The sequence below is a fragment of the Mixophyes fleayi genome, assembly GCF_038048845.1.
Source record: "Mixophyes fleayi isolate aMixFle1 chromosome 2 unlocalized genomic scaffold, aMixFle1.hap1 SUPER_2_unloc_3, whole genome shotgun sequence".
Taxonomy (NCBI): Eukaryota; Metazoa; Chordata; class Amphibia; order Anura; family Limnodynastidae; genus Mixophyes; species Mixophyes fleayi.
In genome coordinates this window covers 372,861-395,839 of record NW_027445880.1, presented here as the reverse complement: position 1 = coordinate 395,839, position 22,979 = coordinate 372,861, and the positions used below count along the sequence as shown (strand labels likewise).

Below are 22,979 nucleotides of genomic sequence, written 5' to 3'. Positions count from 1 at the left end.
AGATATTTAACCCTTCTTGATCACTGCTTAAGGATCCATTGCACATGAGTTTGGCAGATGATGATAAAGAGTTCCTCTCGTACTTTACCTCCATCTTCTCTCTTTGCTTTACTCGGTTGCAACGCTTTCAGGCAAACTTCCCATGCAGACTTAAAACTTCTTGTCTCAATCTTCTAAACTACAGCAGATCCACATATCAGCCTACATCTGGACAGGTGACCACACCATGGGATCCCGGAGCAGAGGGCAATGGGATTGCTGAAAGTCCAAAGACGTGATAGTAGAAATCGCTGAAAATGCTTTCTCACAATAAAAATCCCTGACATCAATTGGAGTAAACATAGAGAAGGCCAGTCCTCTTTAGCATAGGGACTGCATCCAGGATTATATTCCCTGATGGTCAGTGTTGGATTTCTCGTTTTTGTCTGTTTTCGCTCCAAAGATCCTTTTGAGATTTTCACTCACTGGAGAACGTAACTTAGCGATCACCATGATGTCTATGAAACCCTGCTCAGGAGAACATGTAACCAATAGTAAAACATGGGCCGGTTAGCTCAGCTGGTTAGAGCATGGTGCTAATAACGCCAAGGTCGCGGGTTCGATCCCCGTACGGGCCAAAAATTTTAAGGTTATTCAGACTGTCTACTTCGTGGACACATTGTGAAAAACCCGTCAAAGAGTATAAATTAGAAGTCATGGCTGTATGTGTTTATATACACAGCACCATTACAGAAAAACCAGTGAAGCAGTTTGCTTGTCTGCTTGTTATAGATTTAACTAATGTTTATTCCAGTAATATCAAAGAAACAGCAAAAGTTGCGTTTTACTTAACTGTTTAGGCATGAGAATTGGATTTAGTTGACTTATTCCTAGAGTTCAAGTAGCCAGTCTCCTGAAAGTTTACTAGCTTTTATTAAAACATTTGTCCCTTCAAGCTGGAAAAGGAATGTGAGAATCTGCAAAGTCATGAGAGAAAATGTCAATGTAAATCTTTTCTCGAACTAAAATTCTTGACTTTTCCATCCTCACCCAGATCCACATATCAGCCTACATCTGGACAGGTGACCACACCATGGGATCCCGGAGCAGAGGGCAATGGGATTGCTGAAAGTCCAAAGACGTGATAGTAGAAATCGCTGAAAATGCTTTCTCACAATAAAAATCCCTGACATCAATTGGAGTAATCATAGTGAAGGCCAGTCCTCTTTAGCATAGGGACAGCATCCAGGGTTATATTCCCTGATAGTCAGTGTTGGATTTCTCGTTTTTGTCTGTTTACGCTCCAAAGATCCTTTTGAGATTTTCACTCACTAGAGAACATATCTTAGCGATCACCATGATGTGTATGAAACCCTGCTCAGCAGAACATGTAACCAATAGTAAATCATGGGCCGGTTAACTCAGCTGATTAGAGCGTGGTGCTAATTACGCCAAGGTCGGGGGTTCGATCCCCGTACGGGCGAAACATTTTAAGCTTATTCAGACTGTCTACTTCGTGGACACATTGTGAAAAACCGTCAAAGAGTATAAATTAGAAGTCATGGCTGTATGTGTTTATATACACAGCACCATTACAGAAAAACCAGTGAAGCAGTTTGCTTCTTATAGATTTAACTAATGTTCATTCCAGTAATATCAAAGAAAAAGCAAAAGTTGCGTTTCACTTAACTGTTTAGGCATGAGAATTGGATTTAGTTGACTTATTCCTAGAGTTCAAGTAGCCAGTCTCCTGAAAGTTTACTAGCTTTTATTAAAACATTTGTCCCTTCAAGCTGGAAAAGGAATGTGAGGATCTGCAAAGTCATGAGAGAAAATGTCAATAGAAATCTTTTCTCAAACTAAAATTCTTGACTTTTCCATCCTCATCCAGTGCAATTTCAGCCAAAAATAGGGGATGCAGATTGCGTCACTGCACATGAACAATTTGCCAAATGATAACAGGTTGCATTAAACTGTTTCCTTTTCTAAGCCTGAAGAGAAATGTAAGGGTGCTCCAATGATTTTTACAAGTTTTGACAAACTTCAAGGATGGGGGATGAGAAATGAAGTTAGCTTGAAGCAATTCCTTAAAAATACAAGCATTAATCTAAAGATATTTAACCCTTCTTGATGACTGCTTAAGGATCCAGTGCACATGAGTTTGGCAGATGATGATAAAGAGTTCCTCTCGTACTTTACCTCCATCTTCTCTCTTTGCTTTACTCGGTTGCAACGCTTTCAGGCAAACTTCCCATGCAGACTTAAAATTTCTTGTCTCAATCTTCTAAACTACAGCAGATCCACATATCAGCCTACATCTGGACAGGTGACCACACCATGGGATCCCGGAGCAGAGGGCAATGGGATTGCTGAAAGTCCAAAGACGTGATAGTAGAAATCACTGAAAATGCTTTCTCACAATAAAAATCCCTGACATCAATTGGAGTAAACATAGTGAAGGCCAGTCCTCTTTAGCATAGGGACAGCATCCAGGGTTATATTCCCTGATGGTCAGTGTTGGATTTCTCGTTGGATTTAGTTGACTTATTCCTAGAGTTCAAGTAACCAGTCTCCTGAAAGTTTACCAGCTTTTATTCAAACATTTGTCCCTTCAAGCTGCAAAAGGAATGTAATGATCTGCAAAGTCATGAGAGAAAATGTCAATGGAAATCTTTTCTCGAACTAAAATTCTTGACTTTTCCATCCTCATCCAGTGCAATTTCAGCCAAAAATATGGGATGCAGATTGCGTCACTGCACATGAACAATTTGCCAAATGATAACAGGTTGCATTAAAATGTTTCCTTTTCTAAGCCTGAAGAGAAATGTAAGGGTGCTCCAATGATTTTTACAAGTTTTGACAAACTTCAAGGATGCGGGATGAGAAATGAAGTTAGCTTGAAGCAATTCCTTAAAAACACAAGCATTAATCTAAAGATATTTAACCCTTCTTGATGACTGCTTAAGGATCCAGTGCACATGAGTTTGGCAGATGATGATAAAGAGTTCCTCTCGTACTTTACCTCCATCTTCTCTCTTTGCTTTACTTGGTTGCAACGCTTTCAGGCAAACTTCCCATGCAGACTTAAAATTTCTTGTCTCAATCTTCTAAACTACAGCAGATCCACATATCAGCCTACATCTGGACAGGTGACCACACCATGGGATCCCGGAGCAGAGGGCAATGGGATTGCTGAAAGTCCAATGACGTGATAGTAAAAATCGCTGAAAATGCTTTCTCACAATAAAAATCCCTGACATCAATTGGAGTAAACATAGTGAAGGCCAGTCCTCTTTAGCATAGGGACAGCATCCAGGGTTATATTCCCTGATGGTCAGTGTTGGATTTCTCATTTTTGTCTGTTTACGCTCCAAAGATCCTTTTGAGATTTTCACTCACTGGAGAACATATCTTAGCGATCACCATGATGTGTATGAAACCCTGCTCAGCAGAACAAGTAACCAATAGTAAAACATGGGCCGGTTAGCTCCGCTGGTTAGAGCATGGTGCTAATAACACCAAGGTCGCAGGTTCGATCCCCGTAAGGGCCAAAAATTTTAAGGTTATTCAGACTGTCTACTTCGTGGACACATTGTGAAAAACCCGTCAAAGAGTATAAATTAGAAGTCATGGCTGTATGTGTTTATATACACAGCACCATTACAGAAAAACCAGTGAAGCAGTTTGCTTGTCTGCTTGTTATAGATTTAACTAATGTTTATTCCAGTAATATCAAAGAAACAGCAAAAGTTGCGTTTTACTTAACTGTTTAGGCATGAGAATTGGATTTAGTTGACTTATTCCTAGAGTTCAAGTAGCCAGTCTCCTGAAAGTTTACTAGCTTTTATTAAAACATTTGTCCCTTCAAGCTGGAAAAGGAATGTGAGAATCTGCAAAGTCATGAGAGAAAATGTCAATGTAAATCTTTTCTCGAACTAAAATTCTTGACTTTTCCATCCTCACCCAGATCCACATATCAGCCTACATCTGGACAGGTGACCACACCATGGGATCCCGGAGCAGAGGGCAATGGGATTGCTGAAAGTCCAAAGACGTGATAGTAGAAATCGCTGAAAATGCTTTCTCACAATAAAAATCCCTGACATCAATTGGAGTAATCATAGTGAAGGCCAGTCCTCTTTAGCATAGGGACAGCATCCAGGGTTATATTCCCTGATAGTCAGTGTTGGATTTCTCGTTTTTGTCTGTTTACGCTCCAAAGATCCTTTTGAGATTTTCACTCACTAGAGAACATATCTTAGCGATCACCATGATGTGTATGAAACCCTGCTCAGCAGAACATGTAACCAATAGTAAATCATGGGCCGGTTAACTCAGCTGGTTAGAGCATGGTGCTAATTACGCCAAGGTCGGGGGTTCGATCCCCGTACGGGCGAAACATTTTAAGCTTATTCAGACTGTCTACTTCATGGACACATTGTGAAAAACCATCAAAGAGTATAAATTAGAAGTCATGGCTGTATGTGTTTATATACACAGCACCATTACAGAAAAACCAGTGAAGCAGTTTGCTTCTTATAGATTTAACTAATGTTCATTCCAGTAATATCAAAGAAAAAGCAAAAGTTGCGTTTCACTTAACTGTTTAGGCATGAGAATTGGATTTAGTTGACTTATTCCTAGAGTTCAAGTAGCCAGTCTCCTGAAAGTTTACTAGCTTTTATTAAAACATTTGTCCCTTCAAGCTGGAAAAGGAATGTGAGGATCTGCAAAGTCATGAGAGAAAATGTCAATAGAAATCTTTTCTCAAACTAAAATTCTTGACTTTTCCATCCTCATCCAGTGCAATTTCAGCCAAAAATAGGGGATGCAGATTGCGTCACTGCACATGAACAATTTGCCAAATGATAACAGGTTGCATTAAACTGTTTCCTTTTCTAAGCCTGAAGAGAAATGTAAGGGTGCTCCAATGATTTTTACAAGTTTTGACAAACTTCAAGGATGGGGGATGAGAAATGAAGTTAGCTTGAAGCAATTCCTTAAAAATACAAGCATTAATCTAAAGATATTTAACCCTTCTTGATGACTGCTTAAGGATCCAGTGCACATGAGTTTGGCAGATGATGATAAAGAGTTCCTCTCGTACTTTACCTCCATCTTCTCTCTTTGCTTTACTCGGTTGCAACGCTTTCAGGCAAACTTCCCATGCAGACTTAAAATTTCTTGTCTCAATCTTCTAAACTACAGCAGATCCACATATCAGCCTACATCTGGACAGGTGACCACACCATGGGATCCCGGAGCAGAGGGCAATGGGATTGCTGAAAGTCCAAAGACGTGATAGTAGAAATCACTGAAAATGCTTTCTCACAATAAAAATCCCTGACATCAATTGGAGTAAACATAGTGAAGGCCAGTCCTCTTTAGCATAGGGACAGCATCCAGGGTTATATTCCCTGATGGTCAGTGTAGGATTTCTCGTTTTTGTCTGTTTACGCTCCAAAGATCCTTTTGAGGTTTTCACTCACTGGAGAACATATCTTAGCGATCACCATTATGTGTATGAAACCCTGCTCAGCAGAACATGTAACCAATAGTAAAACATGGGCCGGTTAGCTCAGCTGGATAGAGCGTGGTGCTAATAATGCCAAGGTCGCGGGTTCGATCCCTGTACCGGGCCAAAAAATTTAAGGTTATTCAGACTGTCTTCTTCGTGGACACATTGTGAAAAACCGTCAAAGAGTATAAATTAGAAGTCATGGCTGTATGTGTTTATATACACAGCACCATTACAGAAAAACCAGTGAAGCAGTTTGCTTGTTATAGATTTAACTAATGTTCATTCCAGTAATATCAAAGAAAAAGCAAAAGTTGCGTTTCACTTAACTGTTTAGGCATGAGAATTGGATTTAGTTGACTTATTCCTAGAGTTCAAGTAGCCAGTCTCCTAAAAGTTTACCAGCTTTTATTAAAACATTTGTCCCTTCAAGCTGGAAAAGGAATGTGAGGATCTGCAAAGTCATGAGAGAAAATGTCAATGGAAATCTTTTCTCAAACTAAAATTCTTGACTTTTCCATCCTCATCCAGTGCAATTTCAGCCAAAAATAGGGGATGCAGATTGCGTCACTGCACATGAACAATTTGCCAAATGATAACAGGTTGCATTAAAATGTTTCCTTTTCTAAGCCTGAAGAGAAATGTAAGGGTGCTCCAATGATTTTTACAAGTTTTGACAAACTTCAAGGATGCGGGATGAGAAATGAAGTTAGCTTGAAGCAATTCCTTAAAAACACAAGCATTAATCTAAAGATATTTAACCCTTCTTGATGACTGCTTAAGGATCCAGTGCACATGAGTTTGGCAGATGATGATAAAGAGTTCCTCTCGTACTTTACCTCCATCTTCTCTCTTTGCTTTACTCGGTTGCAACGCTTTCAGGCAAACTTCCCATGCAGACTTAAAACTTCTTGTCTCAATCTTCTAAACTACAGCAGATCCACATATCAGCCTACATCTGGACAGATGACCACACCATGGGATCCCGGAGCAGAGGGCAATGGGATTGCTGAAAGTCCAAAGACGTGATAGTAGAAATCGCTGAAAATGCTTTCTCACAATAAAAATCCCTGACATCAATTGGAGTAAACATAGTGAAGGCCAGTCCTCTTTAGCATAGGGACAGCATCCAGGGTTATATTCCCTGATGGTCAGTGTTGGATTTCTCGTTTTTGTCTGTTTACGCTCCAAAGATCCTTTTGAGATTTTCATTCACTGGAGAACATGTCTTAGCGATCACCATGATGTGTATGAAACCCTGCTCAGCAGAACATGTAACCAATAGTAAAACATGGGTCGGTTAGCTCAGCTGGTTAGAGCGTGGTGCTAATAACGCCAAGGTCGCGGGTTCGATCCCCGTACTGGCCAAAAATTTTAAGATTATTCAGACTGTCTACTTCGTGGACACATTGTGAAAAACCGTCAAAGAGTATAAATTAGAAGTCATGGCTGTATGTGTTTATATACACAGCACCATTACAGAAAAACCAGTGAAGCAGTTTGCTTGTTATAGATTTAACTAATGTTCATTCCAGTAATATCAAAGAAAAAGCAAAAGTTGCGTTTCACTTAACTGTTTAGGCATGAGAATTGGATTTAGTTGACTTATTCCTAGAGTTCAAGTAGCCAGTCTCCTAAAAGTTTACCAGCTTTTATTAAAACATTTGTCCCTTCAAGCTGGAAAAGGAATGTGAGGATCTGCAAAGTCATGAGAGAAAATGTCAATGGAAATCTTTTCTCAAGCTAAAATTCTTGACTTTTCCATCCTCATCCAGTGCAATTTCAGCCAAAAATAGGGGATGCAGATTGCGTCACTGCACATGAACAATTTGCCAAATGATAACAGGTTGCATTAAAATGTTTCCTTTTCTAAGCCTGAAGAGAAATGTAAGGGTGCTCCAATGATTTTTACAAGTTTTGACAAACTTCAAGGATGCGGGATGAGAAATGAAGTTAGCTTGAAGCAATTCCTTAAAAACACAAGCATTAATCTAAAGATATTTAACCCTTCTTGATGACTGCTTAAGGATCCAGTGCACATGAGTTTGGCAGATGATGATAAAGAGTTCCTCTCGTACTTTACCTCCATCTTCTCTCTTTGCTTTACTCGGTTGCAACGCTTTCAGGCAAACTTCCCATGCAGACTTAAAATTTCTTGTCTCAATCTTCTAAACTACAGCAGATCCACATATCAGCCTATATCTGGACAGGTGACCACACCATGGGATCCCGGAGCAGAGGGCAATGGGATTGCTGAAAGTCCAAAGACATGATAGTAGAAATCGCTGAAAATGCTTTCTCACAATAAAAATCCCTGACATCAATTGGAGTAAACATAGTGAAGGCCAGTCCTCTTTAGCATAGGGACACCATCCAGGGTTATATTCCCTGATGGTCAGTGTTGGATTTCTCGTTGGATTTAGTTGACTTATTCCTAGAGTTCAAGTAACCAGTCTCCTGAAAGGTTACCAGCTTTTACTAAAACATTTGTCCCTTCAAGCTGCAAAAGGAATGTAATGATCTGCAAAGTCATGAGAGAAAATGTCAATGGAAATCTTTTCTCGAACTAAAATTCTTGACTTTTCCATCCTCTTCCAGTGCAATTTCAGCCAAAAATATGGGATGCAGATTGCGTCACTGCACATGAACAATTTTCCAAATGATAACAGGTTGCATTAAAATGTTTCCTTTTCTAAGCCTGAAGAGAAATGTAAGGGTGCTCCAATGATTTTTACAAGTTTTGACAAACTTCAAGGATGCGGGATGAGAAATGAAGTTAGCTTGAAGCAATTCCTTAAAAACACAAGCATTAATCTAAAGATATTTAACCCTTCTTGATGACTGCTTAAGGATCCAGTGCACATGAGTTTGGCAGATGATGATAAAGAGTTCCTCTCGTACTTTACCTCCATCTTCTCTCTTTGCTTTGCTCGGTTGCAACGCTTTCAGGCAAACTTCCCATGCAGACTTAAAACTTCTTGTCTCAATCTTCTAAACTACAGCAGATCCACATATCAGCCTACATCTGGACAGATGACCACACCATGGGATCCCGGAGCAGAGGGCAATGGGATTGCTGAAAGTCCAAAGACGTGATAGTAGAAATCGCTGAAAATGCTTTCTCACAATAAAAATCCCTGACATCAATTGGAGTAAACATAGTGAAGGCCAGTCCTCTTTAGCATAGGGACAGCATCCAGGGTTATATTCCCTGATGGTCAGTGTTGGATTTCTCGTTTTTGTCTGTTTACGCTCCAAAGATCCTTTTGAGATTTTCATTCACTGGAGAACATGTCTTAGCGATCACCATGATGTGTATGAAACCCTGCTCAGCAGAACATGTAACCAATAGTAAAACATGGGTCGGTTAGCTCAGCTGGTTAGAGCGTGGTGCTAATAACGCCAAGGTCGCGGGTTCGATCCCCGTACTGGCCAAAAATTTTAAGATTATTCAGACTGTCTACTTCGTGGACACATTGTGAAAAACCGTCAAAGAGTATAAATTAGAAGTCATGGCTGTATGTGTTTATATACACAGCACCATTACAGAAAAACCAGTGAAGCAGTTTGCTTGTTATAGATTTAACTAATGTTCATTCCAGTAATATCAAAGAAAAAGCAAAAGTTGCGTTTCACTTAACTGTTTAGGCATGAGAATTGGATTTAGTTGACTTATTCCTAGAGTTCAAGTAGCCAGTCTCCTAAAAGTTTACCAGCTTTTATTAAAACATTTGTCCCTTCAAGCTGGAAAAGGAATGTGAGGATCTGCAAAGTCATGAGAGAAAATGTCAATGGAAATCTTTTCTCAAGCTAAAATTCTTGACTTTTCCATCCTCATCCAGTGCAATTTCAGCCAAAAATAGGGGATGCAGATTGCGTCACTGCACATGAACAATTTGCCAAATGATAACAGGTTGCATTAAAATGTTTCCTTTTCTAAGCCTGAAGAGAAATGTAAGGGTGCTCCAATGATTTTTACAAGTTTTGACAAACTTCAAGGATGCGGGATGAGAAATGAAGTTAGCTTGAAGCAATTCCTTAAAAACATAAGCATTAATCTAAAGATATTTAACCCTTCTTGATGACTGCTTAAGGATCCAGTGCACATGAGTTTGGCAGATGATGATAAAGAGTTCCTCTCGTACTTTACCTCCATCTTCTCTCTTTGCTTTACTCGGTTGCAACGCTTTCAGGCAAATTTCCCATGCAGACTTAAAATTTCTTGTCTCAATCTTCTAAACTACAGCAGATCCACATATCAGCCTATATCTGGACAGGTGACCACACCATGGGATCCCGGAGCAGAGGGCAATGGGATTGCTGAAAGTCCAAAGACATGATAGTAGAAATCGCTGAAAATGCTTTCTCACAATAAAAATCCCTGACATCAATTGGAGTAAACATAGTGAAGGCCAGTCCTCTTTAGCATAGGGACAGCATCCAGGGTTATATTCCCTGATGGTCAGTGTTGGATTTCTCGTTGGATTTAGTTGACTTATTCCTAGAGTTCAAGTAACCAGTCTCCTGAAAGGTTACCAGCTTTTACTAAAACATTTGTCCCTTCAAGCTGCAAAAGGAATGTAATGATCTGCAAAGTCATGAGAGAAAATGTCAATGGAAATCTTTTCTCGAACTAAAATTCTTGACTTTTCCATCCTCTTCCAGTGCAATTTCAGCCAAAAATATGGGATGCAGATTGCGTCACTGCACATGAACAATTTTCCAAATGATAACAGGTTGCATTAAAATGTTTCCTTTTCTAAGCCTGAAGAGAAATGTAAGGGTGCTCCAATGATTTTTACAAGTTTTGACAAACTTCAAGGATGCGGGATGAGAAATGAAGTTAGCTTGAAGCAATTCCTTAAAAACACAAGCATTAATCTAAAGATATTTAACCCTTCTTGATGACTGCTTAAGGATCCAGTGCACATGAGTTTGGCAGATGATGATAAAGAGTTCCTCTCGTACTTTACCTCCATCTTCTCTCTTTGCTTTGCTCGGTTGCAACGCTTTCAGGCAAACTTCCCATGCAGACTTAAAACTTCTTGTCTCAATCTTCTAAACTACAGCAGATCCACATATCAGCCTACATCTGGACAGATGACCACACCATGGGATCCCGGAGCAGAGGGCAATGGGATTGCTGAAAGTCCAAAGACGTGATAGTAGAAATCGCTGAAAATGCTTTCTCACAATAAAAATCCCTGACATCAATTGGAGTAAACATAGTGAAGGCCAGTCCTCTTTAGCATAGGGACAGCATCCAGGGTTATATTCCCTGATGGTCAGTGTTGGATTTCTCGTTTTTGTCTGTTTACGCTCCAAAGATCCTTTTGAGATTTTCATTCACTGGAGAACATGTCTTAGCGATCACCATGATGTGTATGAAACCCTGCTCAGCAGAACATGTAACCAATAGTAAAACATGGGTCGGTTAGCTCAGCTGGTTAGAGCGTGGTGCTAATAACGCCAAGGTCGCGGGTTCAATCCCCGTACTGGCCAAAAATTTTAAGATTATTCAGACTGTCTACTTCGTGGACACATTGTGAAAAACCGTCAAAGAGTATAAATTAGAAGTCATGGCTGTATGTGTTTATATACACAGCACCATTACAGAAAAACCAGTGAAGCAGTTTGCTTGTTATAGATTTAACTAATGTTCATTCCAGTAATATCAAAGAAAAAGCAAAAGTTGCGTTTCACTTAACTGTTTAGGCATGAGAATTGGATTTAGTTGACTTATTCCTAGAGTTCAAGTAGCCAGTCTCCTAAAAGTTTACCAGCTTTTATTAAAACATTTGTCCCTTCAAGCTGGAAAAGGAATGTGAGGATCTGCAAAGTCATGAGAGAAAATGTCAATGGAAATCTTTTCTCAAGCTAAAATTCTTGACTTTTCCATCCTCTTCCAGTGCAATTTCAGCCAAAAATATGGGATGCAGATTGCGTCACTGCACATGAACAATTTTCCAAATGATAACAGGTTGCATTAAAATGTTTCCTTTTCTAAGCCTGAAGAGAAATGTAAGGGTGCTCCAATGATTTTTACAAGTTTTGACAAACTTCAAGGATGCGGGATGAGAAATGAAGTTAGCTTGAAGCAATTCCTTAAAAACATAAGCATTAATCTAAAGATATTTAACCCTTCTTGATGACTGCTTAAGGATCCAGTGCACATGAGTTTGGCAGATGATGATAAAGAGTTCCTCTCGTACTTTACCTCCATCTTCTCTCTTTGCTTTACTCGGTTGCAACGCTTTCAGGCAAACTTCCCATGCAGACTTAAAATTTCTTGTCTCAATCTTCTAAACTACAGCAGATCCACATATCAGCCTATATCTGGACAGGTGACCACACCATGGGATCCCGGAGCAGAGGGCAATGGGATTGCTGAAAGTCCAAAGACATGATAGTAGAAATCGCTGAAAATGCTTTCTCACAATAAAAATCCCTGACATCAATTGGAGTAAACATAGTGAAGGCCAGTCCTCTTTAGCATAGGGACAGCATCCAGGGTTATATTCCCTGATGGTCAGTGTTGGATTTCTCGTTGGATTTAGTTGACTTATTCCTAGAGTTCAAGTAACCAGTCTCCTGAAAGGTTACCAGCTTTTACTAAAACATTTGTCCCTTCAAGCTGCAAAAGGAATGTAATGATCTGCAAAGTCATGAGAGAAAATGTCAATGGAAATCTTTTCTCGAACTAAAATTCTTGACTTTTCCATCCTCTTCCAGTGCAATTTCAGCCAAAAATATGGGATGCAGATTGCGTCACTGCACATGAACAATTTTCCAAATGATAACAGGTTGCATTAAAATGTTTCCTTTTCTAAGCCTGAAGAGAAATGTAAGGGTGCTCCAATGATTTTTACAAGTTTTGACAAACTTCAAGGATGCGGGATGAGAAATGAAGTTAGCTTGAAGCAATTCCTTAAAAACACAAGCATTAATCTAAAGATATTTAACCCTTCTTGATGACTGCTTAAGGATCCAGTGCACATGAGTTTGGCAGATGATGATAAAGAGTTCCTCTCGTACTTTACCTCCATCTTCTCTCTTTGCTTTGCTCGGTTGCAACGCTTTCAGGCAAACTTCCCATGCAGACTTAAAACTTCTTGTCTCAATCTTCTAAACTACAGCAGATCCACATATCAGCCTACATCTGGACAGATGACCACACCATGGGATCCCGGAGCAGAGGGCAATGGGATTGCTGAAAGTCCAAAGACGTGATAGTAGAAATCGCTGAAAATGCTTTCTCACAATAAAAATCCCTGACATCAATTGGAGTAAACATAGTGAAGGCCAGTCCTCTTTAGCATAGGGACAGCATCCAGGGTTATATTCCCTGATGGTCAGTGTTGGATTTCTCGTTTTTGTCTGTTTACGCTCCAAAGATCCTTTTGAGATTTTCATTCACTGGAGAACATGTCTTAGCGATCACCATGATGTGTATGAAACCCTGCTCAGCAGAACATGTAACCAATAGTAAAACATGGGTCGGTTAGCTCAGCTGGTTAGAGCGTGGTGCTAATAACGCCAAGGTCGCGGGTTCAATCCCCGTACTGGCCAAAAATTTTAAGATTATTCAGACTGTCTACTTCGTGGACACATTGTGAAAAACCGTCAAAGAGTATAAATTAGAAGTCATGGCTGTATGTGTTTATATACACAGCACCATTACAGAAAAACCAGTGAAGCAGTTTGCTTGTTATAGATTTAACTAATGTTCATTCCAGTAATATCAAAGAAAAAGCAAAAGTTGCGTTTCACTTAACTGTTTAGGCATGAGAATTGGATTTAGTTGACTTATTCCTAGAGTTCAAGTAGCCAGTCTCCTAAAAGTTTACCAGCTTTTATTAAAACATTTGTCCCTTCAAGCTGGAAAAGGAATGTGAGGATCTGCAAAGTCATGAGAGAAAATGTCAATGGAAATCTTTTCTCAAGCTAAAATTCTTGACTTTTCCATCCTCTTCCAGTGCAATTTCAGCCAAAAATATGGGATGCAGATTGCGTCACTGCACATGAACAATTTTCCAAATGATAACAGGTTGCATTAAAATGTTTCCTTTTCTAAGCCTGAAGAGAAATGTAAGGGTGCTCCAATGATTTTTACAAGTTTTGACAAACTTCAAGGATGCGGGATGAGAAATGAAGTTAGCTTGAAGCAATTCCTTAAAAACACAAGCATTAATCTAAAGATATTTAACCCTTCTTGATGACTGCTTAAGGATCCAGTGCACATGAGTTTGGCAGATGATGATAAAGAGTTCCTCTCGTACTTTACCTCCATCTTCTCTCTTTGCTTTACTCGGTTGCAACGCTTTCAGGCAAACTTCCCATGCAGACTTAAAACTTCTTGTCTCAATCTTCTAAACTACAGCAGATCCACATATCAGCCTACATCTGGACAGATGACCACACCATGGGATCCCGGAGCAGAGGGCAATGGGATTGCTGAAAGTCCAAAGACGTGATAGTAGAAATCGCTGAAAATGCTTTCTCACAATAAAAATCCCTGACATCAATTGGAGTAAACATAGTGAAGGCCAGTCCTCTTTAGCATAGGGACAGCATCCAGGGTTATATTCCCTGATGGTCAGTGTTGGATTTCTCGTTTTTGTCTGTTTACGCTCCAAAGATCCTTTTGAGATTTTCATTCACTGGAGAACATGTCTTAGCGATCACCATGATGTGTATGAAACCCTGCTCAGCAGAACATGTAACCAATAGTAAAACATGGGCCGGTTAGCTCAGCTGGTTAGAGTGTGGTGCTAATAACACCAAGGTCACGGGTTCGATCCCCGTACGGGCCAAAAATTTTAAGGTTATTCAGACTGTCTACTTCGTGGACACATTGTGAAAAACCGTCAAAGAGTATAAATTAGAAGTCATGGCTGTATGTGTTTATATACAAAGCACCATTACAGAAAAACCAGTGAAGCAGTTTGCTTGTTATAGATTTAACTAATGTTCATTCCAGTAATATCAAAGAAAAAGCAAAAGTTGCGTTTCACTTAACTGTTTAGGCATGAGAATTGGATTTAGTTGACTTATTCCTAGAGTTCAAGTAGCCAGTCTCCTAAAAGTTTACCAGCTTTTATTAAAACATTTGTCCCTTCAAGCTGGAAAAGGAATGTGAGGATCTGCAAAGTCATGATAGAAAATGTCAATGGAAATCTTTTCTCGAACTAAAATTCTTGACTTTTCCATCCTCATCCAGTGCAATTTCAGCCAAAAATAGGGGATGCAGATTGCGTCACAGCACATGAACAATTTGCCAAATGATAACAGGTTGCATTAAAATGTTTCCTTTTCTAAGCCTGAAGAGAAATGTAAGGGTGCTCCAATGATTTTTACAAGTTTTGACAAACTTCAAGGATGCGGGATGAGAAATGAAGTTAGCTTGAAGCAATTCCTTAAAAACACAAGCATTAATCTAAAGATATTTAACCCTTATTGATGACTGCTTAAGGATCCAGTGCACATGAGTTTGGCAGATGATGATAAAGAGTTCCTCTCGTACTTTACCTCCATCTTCTCTCTTTGCTTTACTCGGTTGCAACGCTTTCAGGCAAACTTCCCATGCAGACTTAAAATTTCATGTCTCAATCTTCTAAACTACAGCAGATCCACATATCAGCCTACATCTGGACAGGTGACCACACCATGGGATCCCGGAGCAGAGGGCAATGGGATTGCTGAAAGTCCAAAGACGTGATAGTAGAAATCGCTGAAAATGCTTTCTCACAATAAAAATCCCTGACATCAATTGGAGTAAACATAGTGAAGGCCAGTCCTCTTTAGCATAGGGACAGCATCCAGGGTTATATTCCCTGATGGTCAGTGTTGGATTTCTCGTTTTTGTCTGTTTACGCTCCAAAGATCCTTTTGAGGTTTTCACTCACTGGAGTACATATCTTAGCGATCACCATTATGTGTATGAAACCCTGCTCAGCAGAACATGTAATCAACAGTAAAACATGGGCTGGTTAGCTCAGCTGGTTAGAGCGTGGTGCTAATAACGCCAAGGTCACGGGTTCGATCCCCGTACAGGCCAAAAATTTTAAGGTTATTCAGACTGTCTACTTCGTGGACACATTGTGAAAAACCGTCAAAGAGTATAAATTAGAAGTCATGGCTGTATGTGTTTATATACACAGCACCATTACAGAAAAACCAGTGAAGCAGTTTGCTTGTTATAGATTTAACTAATGTTCATTCCAGTAATATCAAAGAAAAAGCAAAAGTTGCGTTTCACTTAACTGTTTAGGCATGAGAATTGGATTTAGTTGACTTATTCCTAGAGTTCAAGTAGCCAGTCTCCTAAAAGTTTACCAGCTTTTATTAAAACATTTGTCCCTTCAAGCTGGAAAAGGAATGTGAGGATCTGCAAAGTCATGAGAGAAAATGTCAATGGAAATCTTTTCTCGAACTAAAATTCTTGACTTTTCCATCCTCATCCAGTGCAATTTCAGCCAAAAATAGGGGATGCAGATTGCGTCACTGCACATGAACAATTTGCCAAATGATAACAGGTTGCATTAAAATGTTTCCTTTTCTAAGCCTGAAGAGAAATGTAAGGGTGCTCCAATGATTTTTACAAGTTTTGACAAACTTCAAGGATGCGGGATGAGAAATGAAGTTTGCTTGAAGCAATTCCTTAAAAACACAAGCATTAATCTAAAGATATTTAACCCTTCTTGATGACTGCTTAAGGATCCAGTGCACATGAGTTTGGCAGATGATGATAAAGAGTTCCTCTCGTACTTTACCTCCATCTTCTCTCTTTGCTTTACTCGGTTGCAACGCTTTCAGGCAAACTTCCCATGCAGATTTAAAACTTCTTGTCTCAATCTTCTAAACTACAGCAGATCCACATATCAGCCTACATCTGGACAGGTGACCACACCATGGGATCCCGGAGCAGAGGGCAATGGGATTGCTGAAAGTCCAAAGACGTGATAGTAGAAATCGCTGAAAATGCTTTCTCACAATAAAAATAACTGACATCAATTGGAGTAAACATAGTGAAGGCCAGTCCTCTTTAGCATAGGGACAGCATCCAGGGTTATATTCCCTGATGGTCAGTGTTGGATTTCTCGTTTTTGTCTGTTTACGCTCCAAAGATCCTTTTGAGGTTTTCACTCACTGGAGAACATATCTTAGCGATCACCATTATGTGTATGAAACCCTGCTCAGCAGAACATGTAACCAAAAGTAAAACATGGGCCGGTTAGCTCAGCTGGTTAGAGCGTGGTGCTAATAACGCCAAGGTCGCGGGTTCGTTCCCCGTACGGGCCAAAAACTTTAAGGTTATTCAGACTGTCTACTTCGTGGACACATTGTGAAAAACCGTCAAAGAGTATAAATTAGAAGTCATGGCTGTATGTGTTTATATACACAGCACCATTACAGAAAAACCAGTGAAGCAGTTTGCTTGTTATAGATTTAACTAATGTTCATTCCAGTAATATCAAAGAAAAAGCAAAAGTTGCGTTTCACTTAACTGTTTAGGCATGAGAATTGGATTTAGTTGACTTATTCCTAGAGTTCAAGTAGCCAGTCTCCTAAAAGTTTACCAGCTTTTATTAAAACATTTGTCCCTTCAAGCTGGAAAAGGAATGTGAGGATCTGCAAAGTCATGAGAGAAAATGTCAATGGAAATCTTTTCTCGAACTAAAATTATTGACTTTTCCATCCTCATCCAGTGCAATTTCAGCCAAAAATAGGGGATGCAGATTGCGTCACTGCACATGAACAATTTGCCAAATGATAACAGGTTGCATTGAAATGTTTCCTTTTCTAAGCCTGAAGAGAAATGTAAGGGTGCTCCAATGATTTTTACAAGTTTTGACAAACTTCAAGGATGCGGGATGAGAAATGAAGTTAGCTTGAAGCAATTCCTTAAAAACACAAGCATTAATCTAAAGATATTTAACCCTTCTTGATGACTGCTTAAGGATCCAGTGCACATGAGTTTGGCAGATGATGATAAAGAGTTCCTCTCGTACTTTACCTCCATCTTCTCTCTTTGCTTTACTCGGTTGCAACGCTTTCAGGCAAATTTCCCATGCAGACTTAAAACTTCTTGTCTCAATCTTCTAAACTACAGCAGATCCACATATCAGCCTACATCTGGACAGGTGACCACACCATGGGATCCCGGAGCAGAGGGCAATGGGATTGCTGAAAGTCCAAAGACGTGATAGTAGAAATCGCTGAAAATGCTTTCTCACAATAAAAATAACTGACATCAATTGGAGTAAACATAGTGAAGGCCAGTCCTCTTTAGCATAGGGACACCATCCAGGGTTATATTCCCTGATGGTCAGTGTTGGATTTCTTGTTTTTGTCTGTTTACGCTCCAAAGATCCTTTTCAGGTTTTCACTCACTGGAGAACATATCTTAGCGATCACCATTATGTGTATGAAACCCTGCTCAGCAGAACATGTAACCAAAAGTAAAACATGGGCCGGTTAGCTCAGCTGGTTAGAGCGTGGTGCTAATAACGCCAAGGTCGCGGGTTCGATCCCCGTACGGGCCAAAAAATTTAAGGTTATTCAGACTGTCTACTTCGTGGACACATTGTGAAAAACCGTCAAAGAGTATAAATTAGAAGTCATGGCTGTATGTGTTTATATACACAGCACCATTACAGAAAAACCAGTGAAGCAGTTTGCTTGTTATAGATTTAACTAATGTTCATTCCAGTAATATCAAAGAAAAAGCAAAAGTTGCGTTTCACTTAACTGTTTAGGCATGAGAATTGGATTTAGTTGACTTATTCCTAGAGTTCAAGTAGCCAGTCTCCTGAAAGTTTACCAGCTTTTATTAAAACATTTGTCCCTTCAAGCTGCAAAAGGAATGTGAGGATCTGCAAAGTCATGAGTGAAAATGTCAATGGAAATCTTTTCTCGAACTAAAATTCTTGACTTTTCCATCCTCATCCAGTGCAATTTCAGCCAAAAATAGGGGATGCAGATTGCGTCACTGCACATGAACAATTTGCCAAATGATAACAGGTTGCATTAAAATGTTTCCTTTTCTAAGCCTGAAGAGAAATGTAAGGGTGCTCCAATGATTTTTACAAGTTTTGACAAACTTCAAGGATGCGGGATGAGAAATGAAGTTAGCTTGAAGCAATTCCTTAAAAACACAAGCATTAATCTAAAGATATTTAACCCTTCTTGATGACTGCTTAAGGATCCAGTGCACATGAGTTTGGCAGATGATGATAAAGAGTTCCTCTCGTACTTTACCTCCATCTTCTCTCTTTGCTTTACTCGGTTGCAACGCTTTCAGGCAAATTTCCCATGCAGACTTAAAACTTCTTGTCTCAATCTTCTAAACTACAGCAGATCCACATATCAGCCTACATCTGGACAGGTGACCACACCATGGGATCCCGGAGCAGAGGGCAATGGGATTGCTGAAAGTCCAAAAACGTGATAGTAGAAATCGCTGAAAATGCTTTCTCACAATAAAAATAACTGACATCAATTGGAGTAAACATAGTGAAGGCCAGTCCTCTTTAGCATAGGGACAGCATCCAGGGTTATATTCCCTGATGCTCAGTGTTGGATTTCTCGTTGGATTTAGTTGACTTATTCCTAGAGTTCAAGTAACCAGTCTCCTGAAAGTTTGCCAGCTTTTATTAAAACATTTGTCCCTTCAAGCTGCAAAAGGAATGTGAGGATCTGCAAAGTCATGAGAGAAAATGTCAATGGAAATCTTTTCTCGAACTAAAATTCTTGACTTTTCCATCCTCATCCAGTGCAATTTCAGCCAAAAATAGGGGATGCAGATTGCGTCACTGCACATAAACAATTTGCCAAATGATAACAGGTTGCATTAAAATGTTTCCTTTTCTAAGCCTGAAGAGAAATGTAAGGGTGCTCCAACGATTTTTACAAGTTTTGACAAACTTCAAGGATGCGGGATGAGAAATGAAGTTAGCTTGAAGCAATTCCTTAAAAACACAAGCATTAATCTAAAGATATTTAACCCTTCTTGATGACTGCTTAAGGATCCAGTGCACATGAGTTTGGCAGATGATGATAAAGAGTTCCTCTCGTACTTTACCTCCATCTTCTCTCTTTGCTTTACTCGGTTGCAACGCTTTCAGGCAAATTTCCCATGCAGACTTAAAACTTCTTGTCTCTATCTTCTAAACTACAGCAGATCCACATATCAGCCTACATCTGGACAGGTGACCACACCATGGGATCCCGGAGCAGAGGGCAATGGGATTGCTGAAAGTCCAAAGACGTGATAGTAGAAATCGCTGAAAATGCTTTCTCACAATAAAAATAACTGACATCAATTGGAGTAAACATAGTGAAGGCCAGTCCTTTTAAGCATAGGGACAGCATCCAGGGTTATATTCCCTGATGGTCAGTGTTGGATTTCTCGTTTTTGTCTGTTTACGCTCCAAAGATCCTTTTGAGATTTTCACTCACTGGAGAACATATCTTAGCGATCACCATGATGTGTATGAAACCCTGCTCAGCAGAACATGTAACCAATAGTAAATCATGGGCTGGTTAGCTCAGCTGGTTAGAGTGTGGTGCTAATAACACCAGGGTCACATGTTCGATCCCCGTACGGGCCAAACATTTTAAGGTTATTCAGACTGTCTACTTCGTGGACACATTGTGAAAAACCGTCAAAGAGTATAAATTAGAAGTCATGGCTGTATGTGTTTATATACACAGCACCATTACAGAAAAACCAGTGAAGCAGTTTGCTTGTTATAGATTTAACTAATGTTCATTCCAGTAATATCAAAGAAAAAGCAAAAGTTGCATTTCACTTAACTGTTTAGGCATGAGAATTGGATTTAGTTGACTTATTCCTAGAGTTCAAGTAGCCAGTCTCCTAAAACTTTACCAGCTTTTATTAAAACATTTGTCCCTTCAAGCTGGCAAAGGAATGTGAGGATCTGCAAAGTCATGAGAGAAAATGTCAATGGAAATCTTTTCTCGAACTAAAATTCTTGACTTTTCCATCCTCATCCAGTGCAATTTCAGCCAAAAATAGGGGATGCAGATTGCGTCACTGCACATGAACAATTTGCCAAATGATAACAGGTTGCATTAAAATGTTTCCTTTTCTAAGCCTGAAGAGAAATGTAAGGGTGCTCCAACGATTTTTACAAGTTTTGACAAACTTCAAGGATGCGGGATGAGAAATGAAGTTAGCTTGAAGCAATTCCTTAAAAACACAAGCATTAATCTAAAGATATTTAACCCTTCTTGATGACTGCTTAAGGATCCAGTGCACATGAGTTTGGCAGATGATGATAAAGAGTTCCTCTCGTACTTTACCTCCATCTTCTCTCTTTGCTTTACTCGGTTGCAACGCTTTCAGGCAAATTTCCCATGCAGACTTAAAACTTCTTGTCTCAATCTTCTAAACTACAGCAGATCCACATATCAGCCTACATCTGGACAGGTGACCACACCATGGGATCCCGGAGCAGAGGGCAATGGGATTGCTGAAAGTCCAAAGACGTGATAGTAGAAATCGCTGAAAATGCTTTCTCACAATAAAAATAACTGACATCAATTGGAGTAAACATAGTGAAGGCCAGTCCTTTTAAGCATAGGGACAGCATCCAGGGTTATATTCCCTGATGGTCAGTGTTGGATTTCTCGTTTTTGTCTGTTTACGCTCCAAAGATCCTTTTGAGATTTTCACTCACTGGAGAACATATCTTAGCGATCACCATGATGTGTATGAAACCCTGCTCAGCAGAACATGTAACCAATAGTAAATCATGGGCTGGTTAGCTCAGCTGGTTAGAGTGTGGTGCTAATAACACCAGGGTCACATGTTCGATCCCCGTACGGGCCAAACATTTTAAGGTTATTCAGACTGTCTACTTCGTGGACACATTGTGAAAAACCGTCAAAGAGTATAAATTAGAAGTCATGGCTGTATGTGTTTATATACACAGCACCATTACAGAAAAACCAGTGAAGCAGTTTGCTTGTTATAGATTTAACTAATGTTCATTCCAGTAATATCAAAGAAAAAGCAAAAGTTGCATTTCACTTAACTGTTTAGGCATGAGAATTGGATTTAGTTGACTTATTCCTAGAGTTCAAGTAGCCAGTCTCCTAAAACTTTACCAGCTTTTATTAAAACATTTGTCCCTTCAAGCTGGCAAAGGAATGTGAGGATCTGCAAAGTCATGAGAGAAAATGTCAATGGAAATCTTTTCTCGAACTAAAATTCTTGACTTTTCCATCCTCATCCAGTGCAATTTCAGCCAAAAATAGGGGATGCAGATTGCGTCACTGCACATGAACAATTTGCCAAATGATAACAGGTTGCATTAAAATGTTTCCTTTTCTAAGCCTGAAGAGAAATGTAAGGGTGCTCCAATGATTTTTACAAGTTTTGACAAACTTCAAGGATGCGGGATGAGAAATGAAGTTAGCTTGAAGCAATTCCTTAAAAACACAAGCATTAATCTAAAGATATTTAACCCTTCTTGATGACTGCTTAAGGATCCAGTGCACATGAGTTTGGCAGATGATGATAAAGAGTTCCTCTCGTACTTTACCTCCATCTTCTCTCTTTGCTTTACTCGGTTGCAACGCTTTCAGGCAAATTTCCCATGCAGACTTAAAACTTCTTATCTCAATCTTCTAAACTACAGCAGATCCACATATCAGCCTACATCTGGACAGGTGACCACACCATGGGATCCCGGAGCAGAGGGCAATGGGATTGCTGAAAGTCCAAAAACGTGATAGTAGAAATCGCTGAAAATGCTTTCTCACAATAAAAATAACTGACATCAATTGGAGTAAACATAGTGAAGGCCAGTCCTCTTTAGCATAGGGACAGCATCCAGGGTTATATTCCCTGATGGTCAGTGATGGATTTCTCGTTGGATTTAGTTGACTTATTCCTAGAGTTCAAGTAACCAGTCTCCTGAAAGTTTGCCAGCTTTTATTAAAACATTTGTCCCTTCAAGCTGCAAAAGGAATGTGAGGATCTGCAAAGTCATGAGAGAAAATGTCAATGGAAATCTTTTCTCGAACTAAAATTCTTGACTTTTCCATCCTCATCCAGTGCAATTTCAGCCAAAAATAGGGGATGCAGATTGCGTCACTGCACATGAACAATTTGCCAAATGATAACAGGTTGCATTAAAATGTTTCCTTTTCTAAGCCTGAAGAGAAATGTAAGGGTGCTCCAATGATTTTTACAAGTTTTGACAAACTTCAAGGATGCGGGATGAGAAATGAAGTTAGCTTGAAGCAATTCCTTAAAAACACAAGCATTAATCTAAAGATATTTAACCCTTCTTGATGACTGCTTAAGGATCCAGTGCACATGAGTTTGGCAGATGATGATAAAGAGTTCCTCTCGTACTTTACCTCCATCTTCTCTCTTTGCTTTACTCGGTTGCAACGCTTTCAGGCAAATTTCCCATGCAGACTTAAAACTTCTTGTCTCAATCTTCTA

The 22,979-nt window shown here is 39.6% G+C and overlaps 9 non-coding genes across 9 annotated transcripts; all 9 read left to right on the top strand.

Moving 5' to 3' along the window:
• Positions 1 to 543: 543 nt before the first annotated feature.
• On the top strand, positions 544 to 617 carry TRNAI-AAU (transfer RNA isoleucine (anticodon AAU)). The gene has a single exon. It is a non-coding gene; the product is annotated as a tRNA-Ile (tRNA).
• Positions 618 to 6,791: 6,174 nt separating this feature from the next.
• Positions 6,792 to 6,865, top strand: TRNAI-AAU (transfer RNA isoleucine (anticodon AAU)). Its single transcript has one exon. It is a non-coding gene; the product is annotated as a tRNA-Ile (tRNA).
• Positions 6,866 to 8,858: 1,993 nt separating this feature from the next.
• On the top strand, positions 8,859 to 8,932 carry TRNAI-AAU (transfer RNA isoleucine (anticodon AAU)). The gene has a single exon. It is a non-coding gene; the product is annotated as a tRNA-Ile (tRNA).
• Positions 8,933 to 10,925: 1,993 nt separating this feature from the next.
• TRNAI-AAU (transfer RNA isoleucine (anticodon AAU)) lies at positions 10,926 to 10,999 on the top strand. The gene has a single exon. It is a non-coding gene; the product is annotated as a tRNA-Ile (tRNA).
• Positions 11,000 to 12,992: 1,993 nt separating this feature from the next.
• TRNAI-AAU (transfer RNA isoleucine (anticodon AAU)) lies at positions 12,993 to 13,066 on the top strand. Its single transcript has one exon. It is a non-coding gene; the product is annotated as a tRNA-Ile (tRNA).
• Positions 13,067 to 14,236: 1,170 nt separating this feature from the next.
• TRNAI-AAU (transfer RNA isoleucine (anticodon AAU)) lies at positions 14,237 to 14,310 on the top strand. The gene has a single exon. It is a non-coding gene; the product is annotated as a tRNA-Ile (tRNA).
• Positions 14,311 to 15,480: 1,170 nt separating this feature from the next.
• Positions 15,481 to 15,554, top strand: TRNAI-AAU (transfer RNA isoleucine (anticodon AAU)). The gene has a single exon. It is a non-coding gene; the product is annotated as a tRNA-Ile (tRNA).
• Positions 15,555 to 16,724: 1,170 nt separating this feature from the next.
• On the top strand, positions 16,725 to 16,798 carry TRNAI-AAU (transfer RNA isoleucine (anticodon AAU)). Its single transcript has one exon. It is a non-coding gene; the product is annotated as a tRNA-Ile (tRNA).
• A 1,170-nt stretch (positions 16,799 to 17,968) lies between these two features.
• TRNAI-AAU (transfer RNA isoleucine (anticodon AAU)) lies at positions 17,969 to 18,042 on the top strand. Its single transcript has one exon. It is a non-coding gene; the product is annotated as a tRNA-Ile (tRNA).
• The last annotated feature ends 4,937 nt before the right edge of the window (positions 18,043 to 22,979 follow it).